The sequence below is a fragment of the Balaenoptera acutorostrata genome, chromosome 7 (assembly GCF_949987535.1).
Source record: "Balaenoptera acutorostrata chromosome 7, mBalAcu1.1, whole genome shotgun sequence".
In the NCBI taxonomy this organism is placed as follows: domain Eukaryota; kingdom Metazoa; phylum Chordata; class Mammalia; order Artiodactyla; family Balaenopteridae; genus Balaenoptera; species Balaenoptera acutorostrata.
The window spans coordinates 22,078,981-22,091,728 of NC_080070.1; the positions used below are offsets into that span (position 1 = coordinate 22,078,981).

Genomic DNA, 12,748 nt, shown 5'->3' on the forward strand with positions numbered 1-12,748 from the left:
AGAAGAGGTGGACACTGGTGTCCAGGCCTGGATGCTCCCATCTCGTGGCCTTCCTTCCACACGCCCTCTTCCTGGGGCATTCTTTAGAGTCTCCTTTCCCACTATGAAGAGTCAAGAGTCAATCCCAAGGCTGAAAACGGCCAGGAGCAGGAGGAAGCAGGCCCTCACTGAAGGCTGAGGGCAGTGTTCTTCTCATCCCAGGGGAGAAGAGCGAAGGCACCCTTCTCCTCTCGCTCCCCTCCAGTCCCCCCCACTGGAGGTCAGCGTGTGGAGGAACTGGCACCTTGCTGGTGCGGCCCCCTGCACCAGCTCCCTTCAGCGCAGCCTGCAAGACCAGCCTCGGTCTCACCTCCTCACTGCTGCTGTCTGTTCACCTCTTCACTACCCATCACTCACTGAAGACTTTCTTTTTTTTATATATTTATTTATTTTATTTATTTTTGGCTGCACTGGGTCTTTGTTGCTGTACGCGGGCTTTCTCTAGTTGCGGTGAGCGGGGGCTACTCTTCGTTGTGGTGCGCGGGCTTCTCATTGTGGTGGCTTCTCTTGTGGAGCTTGGGCTCTAGGCACGTGGGCTTCAGTAGTTGTGGCACGCAGGCTCAGTAGTTGTGGCTCGTGGGCTCTAGAGCGCAGGCTCAGTCGTTGTGGCATGCAGGCTCAGTAGTTGTGGCTCGTGGGCTCTAGAGCGCAGGCTCAGTCGTTGTGGCACACGGGCTTAGTTGCTCCGCGGCATGTGGGATCTTCCCGGACCAGGGCTCGAACCCATGTCCCCTGCATTGGCAGGCGGATTCTTAACCACTGCGCAACCAAGGAAGCCCACACTGAAGACTTTCACTCCTTCCTCACTATCTCGATTTCCGTCCTCGTTCCTGGTGAGCTCAGTACCCATTTGGATACTAAATACCCTGGCCTCCCATTTTCTTGACCTTTTTCCATCTCTACCTCATTCAGTTATTCCCATTTCACACCCTGAACTTTATCACCCACATACCATGCACCCCCTCTGCAATCTAAGTATTTCATTCCTTGATCACTGTTTCTCCACCTTCCAATTCATTTGCTCAAGTACACCTAGACCATACTGCTTGAACTCAAGGCAGCCAGTCTAATGACCCATCACTTCACTGTTGCCTATCAGCCCCCCGTCTGTCTTTATCTGTCCTATACTTCACTATCTACCATTATAACCCCGACCTTACAAGTATCCTCACGTCTCTTGCACCCTCTCCCACCATCATAACTCACCTAGCAAAACCCTTTCCTCAGGTGAACGCTGCCTTCACTGTGCTCCCATGCCTACCGGCAAGCAGCAGAAAGGAACACTGCTAAGGTAAAATCACACACTGGCTGATTGGGTTAATTTTAAATTCATGATTTCTGGCCCAGTTTGGCACCAAATACTAATTGGCAGTCATCCTTTATCTCTCTGGTAGAGGACCGACAGCATCAGAGTCATTTGGGAACTTGTTAGAAATGCAAATTCTCATGCTCCATCCCAGACCTGCTGAATCAGAAACTTGGGCTGAGTTCGTAAATGGTGTTTTAACAAGCCCCCCAGGTGATTCTGATGCTCGCTAGAGTTTGAGAACCACTTTTCTAGTAGGCTCCCTTTCCCGTTTCCAAGATGAGTATTTCATACGTTCGCCTTCCACATAACTCCTCCTCCTCTCTTATTTCATCTCTGTAGGGTATAGCTGATTTCATCTAGACTCGGCTGAGGGAACTGAGGCTGTCAAATGGAAACTTGTCTTCCCGTTACCACTGTTACCAATGTACCAATGTCGGTGTCCACCTTCTTCCTTCCAGTTTCAGAGGCAGCTGTATCCTACCGTCTCACATGGGTTGTCTCCCCCTGTATCTTAAGGAGAGGGAACAAAACAAAAGGAGCATTCTTACCAGCTCTAGCATCTCCCACCTTCGGAAAGAAAAGCAAAACTTTCTTGACTACGGCAGCTCCCTCCAGCGACTGCCATATTTCCTCTGCTTCTTTTTATAGCTAATATTTGAAAAAGTTATTTACACACACAAGCTCACTTCCCAACCGTTCACTCATCCTCTATCAGCCTGAGTTCGGCTTCCACCTGCACTGTTCCCATGGAAACTGCGAGTTGAGGTTGCTGGGACCGTCATTGTTGCCAATCTCATCATCTAGCACCATCAGCCACTCCCTCCTTGGGGGAAAGAAAAATCAGAAGGCCCTGTTGCATCTCCCTATTTCCCCCTAGAAGTAGCTGTTATCCTAAACTTAGTATTAAATTCTCTATATAATGTAAATAATGTTTTCTATGTTTCTATCTCTAAAACTATATTGTTTAGTTTTGTAGATTTTTAAACCCTGTAAATAAAACCATATAAACTTTTGGTTTTGTTTTTATTGTTCAGTATTATTTTTAGATGAATTCATGTTAATACGTGTATTATAATACATAATATGTATATTACATACATACAAATATATATAACAATATAAAACTTGTTCACTGATTTTCAGTGCTGTGTGGTATTCTAGTACGTGAATATACCATAACTTATTTATCACATCAGTTTTTTTTAAAATTAATTAATTAATTAATTTATTTTTATGGCTGTGTTGGGTCTTTGTTTCTGTGCGAGGGCTTTCTCCAGTTGCGGCAAGTGGGGGCCACTCTTCATCGCGGTGCGCGGGCCTCTCACTATCGCAGCCTCTCTTGTTGCGGAGCACAGGCTCCAGACGCGTAGGCTCAGTAATCGTGGCTCACGGGCCTAGTTGCTCCGCGGCACGTGGGATCTTCCCAGACCAGGGCTCGAACCCGTGTCCCCTGCATTGGCAGGCAGATTCTCAACCACTGTGCCACCAGGGAAGCCCTATCACATCAGTTTTAACAGACGTTTGCTTGTTACCTATACTAACCCATGTATGCACATAAATCTATACATTTCTTTATATGTCTGTGTATGTGTATATTTATACACATACACACACATGAATTCATACTGATGTCTCTCTCTAATCAAGCATCACAGGGTTCATTTAGCCTCATCCCCACGCACCTTATTTATTTGTAACTTCTTTCTCCAACAGTGAGAACTCTGGCTCATGTTATTTATAATTTATTTACTTATTTGACCAACCTTAGTACACAAGTAAAGTAGATTTAAAATTGATAACCCGTACCCTTGTGAGAAACAAATTTACCACTTGGAGTACACTGTTTATTATATAGAGTTCTTTTTTTGTTGTTACCCTTACAGTATCCAGTCAGAAAACTCTTTTCCAGTTACTTTGGTCAACTTCTTTCCCCCACCCCTCCAGTGAGGTATGTTATACATTTGTAACATAGTTTATTTTCATAGTCCCTGTTACATCCTGGGATTTTTCTGAACATCTCAGTTTTTTTTTTTATTTCTAAGTTTGCAAAAAATAAAGTTAATTCTTTGGTGGGGGGGTACTGTGGGTTTCAACAAACGCGGGGTCTTGTATCCATCACCCCAGCACCGTATATAACAGTTCCATTGTCCTAAAAGTCAATTCCTCCTCCTTCCCTCAACCCCTGGTAACCACTGATCTGTTTTCTATCCCTATAGTTTTGCCTTTTCCATAAAATCATATAAATGAAATAAAATACTATGTATAGCCTTCTGGCTTTTTTCACCTAAAATGTCTTTAAGATTCATCCATGTTACATGAATCAGTAGTTCATTCCTTTTTATTTCTTAGTCACTGTATGGATATATAACAGTTTGTTTATCCATTCACTTGTTGAAGGATATCTTGGTTTTCAGGTTTTGGTGATTATGAATAAAGCTGCTATAGACATTTGCATATCGGTTTTTGTATGACCACAAGTTTTCAGTTGTTTTGGGTAAATATACAAGAATGGAATTATTGGATTATATGGTATTGTAATGCTTAACTTTAAACTGCTAAACTGTTTTCCAAAGTAAAGTGACTGTACTCTTTTGCATTCCCACTAGCAATGTATGAGAGTTTCTGTTTAGCATTTGCTATTGCAGGTGGTTTTGGGCCATTGTAATAGATGGGTATTGATATTGCATTGTAGCTTTAATTTGCATTTGCCTAATGACTAAAGATGTTGAGTATCTTTTCACATACTTTTTAGCCATCTGTATATCTTCTTTGGCAATTCTTCCTTGTAGATCTTTTGCCTATTTTAACAAATTGGGTTATCTTTTTATTGTTGTTTTAAGAAATGTTTTCCCCTCCTTAATGAGCTGGCTAGAATTTCTAGTACAGTGTTCAATAGGAGTGGTGAGAGAGGACATCCTTGCTGTGTTCTCAAAATTAATGGCAACACATTCAATCTCTATTACGTATGATGTTAGCTGTAGGTTTATTTGGAGATACCATTTATTAGGTTAGGAAAATTCCCTCTATTCCAAGTTTGCTGAGAACATTTTTTAAATCATGAATGAATGATGAATTTTGTCAAGTGAGTTTTCTGCATATATTGAGATGATTGTATGTTTTTTCTTATTTCACTGTTAAGATGAATTGCATCGATTGATTTTCAAATACAGAACTAGCCATGAGATGAACCTCACTTGATCATGATGTATTACTCTTTTTTATATTTTATATATATATATTTCATTAGTCATTAAGGAAATGCAAATTAAACCACGGTGAGATACTTCATGCCCACTAAATAACTGTAATGAAAGAGACAATAACACTTGTTGGTGAGGATGTAGAGAAATTGGAAGCCTTATACACTGCTGGTGGGCATGTAATATGGTACAGCTGCTTTGGAAAACAGTTTGGCAATTAATTCCTCAAAATGCTAATTACAGAGTTACCATGTGACCCAGAAATTCCACTCCTAGGTATATACTCAAGAGAAATGAAAGCTATCCACACAAAAACTTGTACACAGGTGTTCATAGCAGCACTATTTATAACAGTTAAAAAGTGGAAACAGCCTGAATGTTCATCAGCTGGATGTGTGGATAAACAAAATGTGGTTCTATCCCTACAGTGGAATATCATTCAGCAATAAAAAGAAATAAAGAACTGACACGTGCCACAACATGAATGAACCCTTAAAAATATTTAAATTAAGTGAAAGAAGCCACACATTGTATGATTCCGTTTATGTGAAATGTCCAGAATAGGCAAAATCCGTATCACGACAGAGATTAGATCAGTGGTTGCCTAAAGCATGGCTTTTCTTCTGCTGCGTCTTCATTGTGAGGATTTGTGTTAATCTAGCCAAGAGCTGGTCAGGGTTTAAAACTTGATGCTGCACCGGAGGCTGCAGATTTCTCAGGTGAGACCTTTGTGTCCCTGCTTGCCTGTGGGTCTTGCCTTTCTGCTGCTCCCAGTGAGCCAGTCTTTGGCAGCCGCTACCCCCAGCTATATTCCACTTATTTTTCCTTCACACTTGCTAGCATTTTGAGTTAAAGGCAGGGTAGAAGGACATTCTCTGATGCTTTGCACAGGCACTGGAACCTGGGGCTTGGGGGTGTGGCCTTCGCTAGCGTTCCTGTCTCTTTTCTAGAAGTTACGCTGGACTTAGCGCATATTCCTGCCCTCTGCCAGGGGTAAAGAGCTTTTTTATTTGTCTGTTCCCTTTCCCAGCTGCAGTGGATTTCCACCACTTCCTTCAGGCTATCCTTTTTTACCTTTCTCCTGCAGCTGAATGCTTTTGTTTCCTAGCAGAAATAGGGGAGATGGATCTAGGCAACATTTCACTGCTGTTTCATTGGTGGCTGTCGTTTTCCTTCCTCAGCTGTGGTGGGGTTTCTACCAGTGCCCTCAGGCTATGGATTTTGTTGACTTCCACTGAAAAGTCAGGCTTTTTTTCCAGGGGAGATGAGGCTATGTAGAGTTTCAGCAGTCACTGCTGTTTCCTTCCCCCAGCCAGCCCCACGGGGGAAACTTTCTCAAGGCTCTCCCCAGGCATCCTTAGGAACCACAGGTGGGGTTCCTGGGGGGAAAGGTCTACACAAGGGTCTGAACCTTTCAATTTCCGCAGTTTTTAGGTCTCCACGCTTTCACATTAGCCCATGCTCAGCCTTTAGCAATTCACTGAACATTTTAACTTTAATCTTCTTACCGAACTCTGCCCCATGTAAGCAAATGCTTGAGTCCAGTTTCTCCTTGTGGTTGACTGTCTCCAGTTTTCAGGCGAGTTGTTTGCTCATGACCTCAGTTCTCCAATGGGTTCAAGAAAAGTCATCGATTTTCCGTTTCTCCAGCTTTTTTCTTGCTGTGAGGGTAGGACATATGTTCTTTCCAGTTCTTTATTCCCATTGGCTGAAACTAGAAGTCCTATGGTTTCTTTTGATAAACATATGTTCTTAATTTTGATGGAACCAAATCTATTCAGTCTTTTTGTTTGGTTTGTACTTTTCATGTTTTGTTGATTGACAATTGCATATGAACTGATATTTTTTTTTTTTTTTTTTGCTGCGTTGGGTCTTCGTTGCTGCGCGCAGGCTTTTTCTAGTTGCAGCGAGTGGGGGCTTCTCATCGCGGTGCCTTCCCTTGCTGCGGAGTGCGGGCTCCAGTAGTTGCAGCACACGAGCTCAGTAGTTGTGGCACGCGGGCTCTAGAGCGCAGGTTTAGTAGTTGTGGCGCACGGGCTTAGCTGCTCTGCAGCATGTGGGATCTTCCCGGACCAGGGATCGAACCCGTGTCCCTTACTTTGGCAGGCGGATTCTTAACCACTTCGCTGCCAGGGAAGTCCCGAACTAATTCTTTTTACAGACACATATTACGGCAGAACAGACTATGCTATAGAAAGTTCATGTAAAGCTAGAATTATTTGATCCTTGAATCCATGTTTGGATTTTCTTTATGAGAAAAGTATTAACGACTAATTCAATTTCTTTTTATGAATGTGGGACAAATTATTATTTCTATTTCTTCTTGAGTCACTCTGTTAAGTTGTATTTTCTTAGGAATTTGTCCATCTCATCAGCTTCAAATTTATTAGCATTTGCTCATAATGGCCTATATTATAAATATCTGTTATTGTTTTTATACCTCATATTTTACATTTATGCCTTCTGGGTTATTTTTGCCTTTGGTCATCCTCACTAAAGGCTTTACTATTTTATTAGCCTTTTTGAAATATCAATTTTTGCCTTGGTTGATATTTGCTATTGTCCTTTGGTTTCTATTTCATTGATTTCTGCTTTTATTATTTCATTCCTCCTATTTTTCTTTGGGTTTATTTCGCAGCTTTCCATTATCAAATTGAAGAGTATATAGAGAACCAGATCTGAGCAGATCCTAAAGAGAGATGCATGTCAATTGCAATGTGGCTCACACCCTCAGCACACCTATTCACGCCACACCACCACCTTCCTTCCAGCCAGCTCATACCTAAAGGGCTTCAAGTGAGTTAGTTCTCTGTGATCTGTTGTCTGAGGAATGAAAAAGCCAAGTTATGTTCATGTATATAACATGCTGGAGCCAGGCTAGAGTGGACTGCTGTGGGATTATAGCCCTTTTTAGGGGAGACCCTGAAAGGTAGTATAGAAAGAAAATTCCTCCAATGAGCAGAACTTGAATAGTACCTTTCATGGTCTTCTTTGTGTGTGTGTGTGTGGTGGGGGAAGGTGAGCTACACAGAGGTGAGGCTCTGACCAGACTCTTAGGCGGTAGCTAATGATTTTTAGGAACTTAGAAGAAACAAGAATGAAGAATCAGTGCAAGGAATTTTATGGAAGAGGCATGTGGATGAGCTTATTGCGATGATCTGGAGTATGAGAATTTTTGTCTCACTCTCAGTAATCAGGTGGACAAGATGACCCATTGTGCCCATCAGTTAGTTTCTCTCTCCCTCCACCTAGTGACTGCTCTGTGGGCTCATGAGCAAGTGGCCATGGTGTAGGCAGGGAGCTAAAACAGACACATTCTGGGTTTGAATGTGTTTTCTCAGCTGCCCTGATCTGTCAGCAACTCTACTCATGGACTTATATAGAACGCCTTCTTCACCATGATGATATTCCACAGAGCACAGGGCTGCACCAAGGAACTCACTCAAAGGCAGAATAAATAGAGCATTAACCTTAAAAGATTTACGCATCTTACTGTGATGCCTACATGCTGCTACATAATGAGGCAGGGAGGAAGATGGACGGAACCCAGCGATTCCCTGTGGTGCCTCCTACTACTCTTATGTCCAGTTGTAAAAGTAGATGCAAGGACCTCTCACTGACAGCATCCCTAAGGCCTCAGATCTCTCAGAAATGAAATCCAATATCCAGGACTAATGGTGTCAGTGAAAAGTGAAGCAACCCTTGCTCATTGGTGGTGGAAATGATGTACTCATCAGAGGGGTTCAGGAGAAGGGTTCTGGGTGCTGTTTCTGACTTAAACCTGATTCTCTAGCCATCTCAAGTGATTTTACTAGCTACCTGATTATCTTTTTAATAAATTCACTTCCTGTTTAAAGCAGAGAGGATTGATTTCTAGTATTTGACAAGAAGAACCCTCGTTTTTATAGTGGAACAAGTGGAGGCGGGGGAGCAGATTAGGAGGTTGAATTGTGTCCTCCTCACAAGACATGTTCCAGTCTTAATCCCCAATACCTGGTACTTGTGGATGTGACCTTATTTGGAAATAGGGTCTTTGCCGATGTAATCAAGTTAAGATGAGATCATACTGGATTAGGGTGGGCCCTCAGTCCAAGGACTAGTGTCCTCATAAGAGAAGAGACACAGAGACACACAGGGAAGAAGGCCATGTGATGATGGAGCCAGAGACTGCAGTGATTATAACTACAAGCCAAGGAACACTATGATTGCTAGGAAGAAGCAAAGAAAAATTCTTCCTTAGTACCTTCAGAGGGAGTATGCCTCTGCAGATTTCAGATTTCTAGCCTCTAGAACCATGAGAGAATAATATATTTATGTTGTTTGAAGCCACACAGTCTGTGGTCATCTGTTATAGCCACCTTGGGAAACTAATACACACTTCATTCAAGGTACCCTGAGTCTGTGAAAAGATTCGGTCCTGGGAATTGGATGAGTGGCTGGCTGTGTTCTCTACTGTGCTGATTCAGCCCAGGTCTCAGTTTGCCGGGCTTATGGGTAGGGCTTCAGTGGACCACCCATCAATTTTGATCCTAAAAAACACATGATTATTAGCCAGTGTCCAGAATTACCCTCGTTAGACTATTTGATTACCATGCTGCTCCTGCTGCCTAGGGTATCGTACCCACCTTTTTTCCTGGAAATGGAATTCTGCTCATGCCCTACTACCCAACGAACCTGCTGTCCATTCCCCCTGAAATCGGCAGCATCTCTTACCAGCACACCTGGCTGATGAAGAACAGCCAGAACAGTCTCTTAGAACACGCTCCTAGTCCCCTCAACAACATGCCAAATAATCCAAAATAAGATGCACTATTATTTTATGAACCACTTGGGGGAAAAAAAAAAACACTGTCAAAATGTGACTTATGATAATTTATAATACATCCTCATCTCAGAGACCTGAAAAGATGTGCATCTTAGAACTCCTGAAATATAGTATTTCTCAAAGCCTTGGTGAAGGGAGTGTCATTTGAGCTTTCTTTCTTTCTTTTTTTTTTTTTTTAGTAAATTTATTTATTTATTTATTTTTGGCTGTGTTGGGTCTTCATTGCTGCATGCGGGCTTCCTCTAGTTGCGGTGAGTGGGGGCTACTCTTCGTTGTGGTACACAGGCTTCTCATTGTGGTGGCTTCTCTTGTTGCGGAGCACGGGCTCTAGGCACATGGGCTTCAGTAGCTGTGGCTCGCGGGCTCTAGAGCACGGGCTCAGTAGTTGTGGCACATGGGCTTAGTTGCTCTGTGGCATGTGGGATCTTCCCGGACCAGGGCTCGAACCCGTGTCCCCTGCATTGGCAGGTGGATTCTTAACCACTGCGCCACCAGGGAAGTCCCTGAGCTTTCTTAAGGAACAAAGAGTGTGAACAAGCAGACCGTACGTGATAAACCACTCGGACACTTCTGTCTCTCTAAGACTTTGGATTTCTTCCAAGGAATTTCTGGCAACTTAACTTTATTTAATATGCGGACTACCACTGAGTCCAGGTTTCAGTCAACCAACTAAGAAAACAATTAGAACGACTTATAGCTGCTTGAGTCAGCATATTGATCCAAATCCCTGGTATGCATACCCATATTGATAAATTCAGCCTGATGGAAAACTATGATTATCTCTCTTTGATCTAGCACCCTCATATTCTGTTAACCATACATATTTGCTAGAGTTTTTGCAGATATTTTTTAGGGTGGAAGCCTTCTTCTGGGTCAGACTCAATTGTATTTGTCCTCGTGGGCATCTGACTGTTATTACAGGTTTGAAAAAAAGGAAGAGTGGTGGAGGTGATGAAGGGAAGGGATATGGCTTTCTGTGTCACCGAGCTCCAGTGAGGTTATTGAGAGTTTTCAAGCAAGGTGGGAACTGCGTCATCAGACAGGAGAAGAGTGGTTGAGTCTTCCGACAAGCGAGTTCCATTGCAGATTGAGCTTTATCGATACTCGGACTCATCTGCACCTTCTCATATGTAACCGCTACACTTCTCAAGGTCCTATTTTCAAATAAGAGACCTGGTGAGGCTATGAATTACACTAACGCTGTAATTTGGCAACTCCTGGGATCAAACCTGTAAGTTTGTCTTTTGGTCTTCTCAGCATTTTAGCTGCAAGCAATAAAGAGATTCCTTTACTGTAGCCTTAGAAAATCTCTGATTTTCCAGTCTCTGCTTTGATAGGAGGATTGAGGAATTAGAATTTGTTATTGTCTCCCTTTAAGCCAGTAGTTTTCACTGGTAGTGATTTTTGTCTCTCTCAGGGGGACATTTGGCAATATCTGGAGACATTTTTGGTTGTCACAACTGGGAGGCATGTATGTGTCTTACTTGGATTTAGTGGATAGAGACCAGGGGTGTTGCTAAACGTCCCATAATGCATAGGACAATCTCCCGTAACAAAAAGTATTATCAGCCCAAAATGTCAGCAGTTTTGGGGTTGAGAAACCCTGTTTTCAGCTCTATCGCCATAGTAGGAAGTAACCACCCCACCCAACCTCCCTTGCTGATATTCCCCTCTGCAATCTCATTTTTTACCAGAAAGATACTCTGACATGATCAGTTATAAGAAGCACCATTATTTTATGAACTACTAAGAAGGAAAAACCACCATCAAATTGATTTTTAACACACGTCCTTTTTTTTTAAATTAATTAATTAATTAATTAATTTTTGGCTCTGTTGGGTCTTCGTCTCTGTGCGAGGGCTTTCTCTAGTTGTGGCGAGCGGGGGCCACTCTTCATCGCGGTGCGCGGGCCTCTCACTGTCGCGGCCTCTCTTGTTGCGGAGCACAGGCTCCAGACGCGCAGGCTCAGTGGTTGTGGCTCACGGGCCCAGTTGCTCCGCGGCATGTGGGATCTTCCCAGACCAGGGCTCAAACCCGTGTCCCCTGCATTGGCAGGCAGATTCTCAACCACTGCGCCACCAGGGAAGCCCCTTCCAGTTACCTTTAACTGCAATAAGGTCCAATAACTAACCCTCGAATTTCTGTTGCCTTCAATCATGCCTGATTCTCATTAGCAAAATGTGTGTGTGTGCGCGTGCAGACACATGTGAAAGATATTGGGACACTGTCTAGCTTATGGAGGAGCTGGGATTGCTGAAATCCACGTTTAGGGCTACCTTTAATATCATCCGAGTCAGGCTTATGGAACTTGTGTGAAGAGGCCAGTGCTGCTCACCAATGCCAAGCTCCAGGTGCTGTAGCTTTGGCTGTGGACACTCGCTCTCGCATCACCTCCACGGCTGCTCACTCGTGAGCGTGGTTCCACTGCTCCTGTCTCAGCGTTCCCCATAGTCTGCTGCCTCTTCACTCACTGGCTGGGGTGGAGGTGTCTCATTCACGGCAGCTTAGTGCATGCTTGTGCTCCGGTCACAAGGGAGGCTGGCATTTTCAGCATCTATAATAAGAGGCAAATCCTGCTTCCATCAGTCTTGCTGTGTGGGGAATTCCCCAAGCATAGAATGATGTTACAGATTCTGATTGGCTACGAAGAATGGCCAAAGTCCCCTACGCCGATTCCCACCATTCTCTCCCTTCTGCTCGAAACAGAAAACCAGGAATTATCCTGGCTTCTCCTCTTCCCCTCCCTTAGTACATCAGCAAGTAGTTGATTCTACCTCCAAAATATAGTCTTGAATCCATCCTCTTTTTGGCTCTTGTGTCAATGACTGGATTACTGTAACAGCCTCTTTTCTTCCCATCTCCATATCCATGTTCCCCAAAGCAGCAAGAGTATGTTTCTTCGTAAATCACCCTATAAAACTTGTTTGCTTTAAAAGCCTTCAGTGGCTTCAGTGGCTTTTTTTTTTTTCCCCCACTTAAAATAAAATCCCCTATCCTTATTTCGGTCTAAGGAGGGTGATCTTTTGTCTCGTTTTACATAGGATACAATTTTTAAGAGCGCTTCCTTTTTATTCTCAAAAGGGTATGGTTTAGACAGCACGTTAGTGTCAGTTTACCTATGAGGCCCTGAGTTTTCTGAGCCCTGCTCCTTCCCCCCATCACTCACTGAACTGCTCTCAGACTTGTCTTCTCTGAGCTCTTGTCCCTCCTTTGGGGACTTGCAGGTTCTTTCCTTCTTCCTGGTACACTTTTCCTCACATTCTTCACACAGCTCTCACCTCGTTGTCCTTCAAGTCTTAGCTAAGTGGTCATCTCTGAGAAGTCCTTCCTTACCCTCTCTCTCTAACAGCCCTCTCCCCCTGTTCTCTGTATCAT

At 43.4% G+C, this 12,748-nt stretch overlaps 1 protein-coding gene across 1 annotated transcript in view; it reads left to right on the forward strand.

Moving 5' to 3' along the window:
* PODXL (podocalyxin like) overlaps window positions 1–12,748 on the forward strand; it is a 42,585-nt gene that overhangs the window by 19,140 nt on the left and 10,697 nt on the right. The gene's annotated exons all lie outside the window — the stretch shown is intronic.